This window comes from Lissotriton helveticus, chromosome 2_2 (genome assembly GCF_964261635.1).
Source record: "Lissotriton helveticus chromosome 2_2, aLisHel1.1, whole genome shotgun sequence".
Lineage (NCBI taxonomy): Eukaryota > Metazoa > Chordata > Amphibia > Caudata > Salamandridae > Lissotriton > Lissotriton helveticus.
The window spans coordinates 360,671,740-360,676,463 of record NC_136060.1 but is presented as its reverse complement, the minus strand read 5'-3'; the positions used below and the strand labels follow the sequence as shown (position 1 = coordinate 360,676,463).

The 4,724-nt window shown below is 41.0% G+C and overlaps 1 pseudogene; it reads left to right on the top strand.

Annotated features, from left to right (window-relative positions):
• The first annotated feature begins 781 nt into the window (after positions 1-781).
• On the top strand, positions 782-4,042 carry LOC144821667 (uncharacterized; annotated as a pseudogene).
• The last annotated feature ends 682 nt before the right edge of the window (positions 4,043-4,724 follow it).

Sequence of the window (4,724 nt, the reverse complement as noted above, 5' to 3'; positions counted from 1 at the left end):
TGAGGAGTTGAGGACAGCAAGTAGTACATCTCTCTCTTCCATTGACAGTATCTCCTCCAATGTTGCCTCAGGTGGACTCCCTTTAGGGGAAGGTCCCTCCACATTCCAAATAGAAATGGCCAAATTGAGAATAAGTGGCAATCAGGCAAAGAAGGGACAGCAACTAAAAAGACAAGGAGAGGGGGCCGCAGGGGGCTCGACCGAGGACCCACTAAGAAGGTCCGAATTTAGAACTCATAGTGGTGAATCTATCTAACAGAATGCTGGATGAGGATGAAAAGAATTTACTTTGTAAGGGATTGGGGTTTTGCCCCACCCAGGATGGGGATTTTTCTAATGTCCATGTTGATTTATTCAAGTTTGCAAGACAATTAAAATTAAAAGATTTCTTCAGCGACAAGGCTTCACGCACTGTATTTTCTGGGGGTACTGCTCCTAGGTCTATAGCTGAAGTGAAAACTTTGCACTGTCTCACAACACTTAACGAGGAAATGGAAGTAGATTTGGACACTATACGTGCAGAACACAATATTTTTGAGAACATGTTGGCCGATAGTGGTTTAAACCTCAAATCCAAATTCTCGCCCGGTGTGTCCCATCGTAACATTGATACTTTTACAGAACGGGTGAGTGATGGTCTTTACAAACTTGAGAAGAGAGCAGGGACCATCGGAATCTGCAATATAATTTGTCCAAAGGGAAAAGGGAGGCCCTTAAGAGATTAAGAAATGACAAAAGTCTAATTATCAGGGAGGCGGATAAAGGCGGTAACGTCGTTGTAATGAACCTCTCGGACTATAAGAATGAGATCGAAAGGCAACTAGGGGACTTGCAAAGTTATGAACAAGTATTAAGTAACCCAATAGGGCCTCTTATGGTTGAAATTAACTATAAACTAATGGAGTGGAAAGACATGGGTCTCCTCAGCGATCTTGAATATCAGTACTTGAAGATCGCTATCCCGAAATCCCCCTGTATTTGCATCCTCCCAAAAGTCCACAAACACGGTAACTTTCCCCCAGGGCGACCTATTATATCTGGAATAGGTTCAGCAATGGAAAAGTTAGCCGAATTCATTGACCTCAAACTGAATAAGCTTGTCCAGGATTTACCATCGTTTATCCAGGACAGTAAGGACATCCTCACAAAACTGCAGGACTTCGAGTGGTCAGAAGAGCTATGGTTTGTCACACTGGATGTGACAAGCCTCCATACATGCATTCGACACAATCTCGGACTCAAATCCGCAGAATTTTACCTGATAGGGAAGGAGCTGATCTCTTGTTACAGAACCAAATGGTTCTTGAGATGATACAGTTGGTTTTGACTAATATCCCTGTTGCAAACATGAACCACATGTTTTGGTACTACTGTGTATTTTGATGTTAGCTATGAGTTACTGCTTTTCACAACCATATCATGAGACCTGTTTTGTTTACTTGTGGAACTTCTGTCCTGGTTGCTCCTGATGCTCAACTTGAGGTTGCTTTCTTTAGATGTTGGGGGATCTGAAGTCTTTATGTACCCAGACGTTTTCATGCAACAACAAAAAAAGATAACAGGTGAATAATGCTGCAGCAAAAGGAGGTTTGTTTGTCTAGTGACAGTTTTCACAAAAGATTATAAACCACATGTTTTCTCAAAACTGTGTATTTTGAGGTTAGCTGTGTTATTGGTTTTCACAATCAGATCATGATAACGGTTTTGTTTACTTGTGTTTGAAACTTCTGTCCTGGCGTCACTTGAGGGTGCTGTGTTTAAACGATGTTGGGGTTGAATTTGTGTACTTAGGAGTTTTCATGCAATAACAAATGTCACGATAACTGGTGAATATTGCTGCAGCAAGATGATTTTTTTCTGACAGTTTTCACAAAAGATCATGAACCACATGTTTTTATCAGAACTGTGTATTTTGAGGTTAGCTGTGACTTACTGCATTTGACACTGAAAAATCCTTTCCTTACTTGTGGAATTTCTGTGCATGGCACCTGTGCTAAAGAAGTGGAGGTCACCTGGTTTCTAGTAGTGTCCTAAGGCCTGCTATCCTGCAAATGTCAAAATAAGCTACTATCATGGTCCATCAACTGTGTTCTAAGGCTGTGGTTAATCATGTTACAGGTTACCCTGCCATTGCAACCTATACGTGTCCTTGTTAAACTTCTGCAGAGACAAGGTTTTTATGCTGAAACTGGTGTATATTGTCTTGTTTGATAAGGTACAGAAGGATTTTTCTAAAAATGCTTAATTGTGAGAAGAGAGAGCCTACACAAGAAATACATTTTACTCTTATGTTGACACAGATGCTTCAATAGTATGACTACCTGCTTGCCTACCCCCAAGCTTGCCTGGGTTTGGTAAAGTTTAATATTGCCTGTTTTTATGTGGTGAACAAAAAACACCAGTCCCAATAATGCAGTGTGTTGGCTAAATAAAACAAGCTGAGCACCCCATGATTGTAAGCCTTCCATCACAATGCTCAGCATTTTAATAAAACAGCAATCCTGTGGTGAGGTTGTTTTTTAAAGCAGAGTGGTCAGTAGGTGCTTGTGAGCAGCCTAGCCACTCTATGCACTAGTGCTTTCATTTAAAATTCCACTAGGTTAAAACTCGTAGGGGACATTCATAATTTTGGAAATTCTTTTTACCTGCAGGGATCATTGTTCCTGTTAAGACCAATCAGTATTCCTTCCACTGCTTCATTTCCAAGAAGAAAGTCTCCTGTGAGCATCAAGGAGAGTTTGATCTGAAACTCCATGTTAGGGGTAAAGTTCAAACATCTCTTCAAGGCACAACAATTAAAATGAAGCCCATCTCTGGCTACTGTCAAAGAAGAGTTCTGGCGAAGACTCCCTTGCCAGAGAGGTGAAAATAAAATGTACAGGATTTTTGGCAGAGCATAATGTACCCTTTGCTGCTGCTGATTATTTGGGCAATCTCATAAGGACATGTCTCCCAGACTCTAAAATCATGCAGGGTTATGCTTGTGTGAGAACAAAAGCAACCTGTGAATTAAATGATGCAGTTGCACCAGAGTTGTTGACTCACTTAGTTGCTGATATGACATCCTTAGCTTTTAGTCTGTGTATTGATAGTAGCAATGATCAAGGTATTGAAATGAACCCCATAACTATACATATTTTTGATACGAAGCAGGGTTTGGTATGCTGCACATTTCTTGACATGTGTTCAAGCAAGGAAAGTACAGCTGAAGGTATATTTACTACAGTATCTTATATTATGACAAAGCATTCCATTCCTTAGGAACATTTTATTGGCTTGGGTGTAGATAGTGCCTCAGTGAATGTGGGAAGGCATAACTCTGTTAGAACTAGAGTACTCGCTTTGAATTATAATGTGTATTTCAAGGCCTGTCCGTGCCACATGGCTCACAATGCTGCATCCCATGCTGCTTATGCCTTCTGCTCTAACTTGAAAAATGTTGATATAGAGGAATTGCTTGTAGATGTCTACTTGCGGTTTGACTACTCTTCAAAATGTAAGAATGTGCATGCTGAACTGCCAATTTGTTGATTCTGATTACCGCCGGATGGTGAAATTTATTTCTGTGAGGTGGTCGGGAATGTCTACATGTTTGGATAGACTGATTCTTCAGTTTGCTGCTCTGCGTTCGTAATTCCTATCAACACCAGACAGTGACCGAACTAGCAAGGTCAGGTTAAGGAGACTTGTTCACAGTTTTGAGAACCGTATGACTGAGGTCTACTGTCTATTTCTTCAGGCTGCGTTACCTGCTTTTATTAATTTCAACCTTTTGCTTCAAAGAGAAAACCCAGTCATGCACCTCTTGTATGATGCCATGATCAAATTAATTGTTGTGCTCTTGAGTAGAGTGTTTCATGCAGATGTCATTCAGTCATTCGAGGGTAGCCCAGATGCTAATTGGCCTGATTTAACATCAGAGGAATGCCAGATCCCAGATATAAGTCTGTATGTTGTCATCACTGTGTGGGGAAAGTTGAGAAACATGCTAGAAAGTGAGGACACTAAGCCAGGAACCCAGAAAGCTTTCTACATGGTCTGACCATAAACATATCCCCTTTGTACTCCTGATAAAGGATAGCTACCAAGCACAGATAAAACTAAAACTTCTCAGCAGGATAAAGCCACCTGGAAATCAATCATAAGGCTCCCAGATCTTATTCCTAAAGCCCTCTAAGGTAGACCTAATATGACTGGAGAACTTATAATTGACAACCAGCTTTTTTGGTACTGGATGCTCGGATTAAGAGATCAGTCGGCTCCTATGGTTCCGACTCATTGGCCACTAAAAAAGTCTGCGCCTTGGTCTGCGCCTTGGTTTTCGCAATCCCTAAAAGAAAAGCAAGTAGATGGCGCCGAAACTACAAAATGAATGACCTTAACATCTACAAATCCACACGCAGAAAATATCATGGCCTGATCAAGACCACTAAAATAAGCTACTACACGGGGGCCATAAAAATCACCAATAACAAACAGAAATTTTTCGGTTGCCTAGCACTTTATATATACTTGACACTCTGTGTACACTTTCGGGTTGTGTCTTTATTTCTATCACCTTCTGTCTCCAATTTTCTCGAATCTCAAATCACTTCGTAGGAACCTGCTCTGTCTTCATGCCGTGAATCCGGCGTTCTCTCTCAATGGTGGCTGCGATTGCAGGCTAGGCAACCGAAAAATTTGATGGATAGTGAATAACAGTGACTTAAGAAAATCATCTTCTC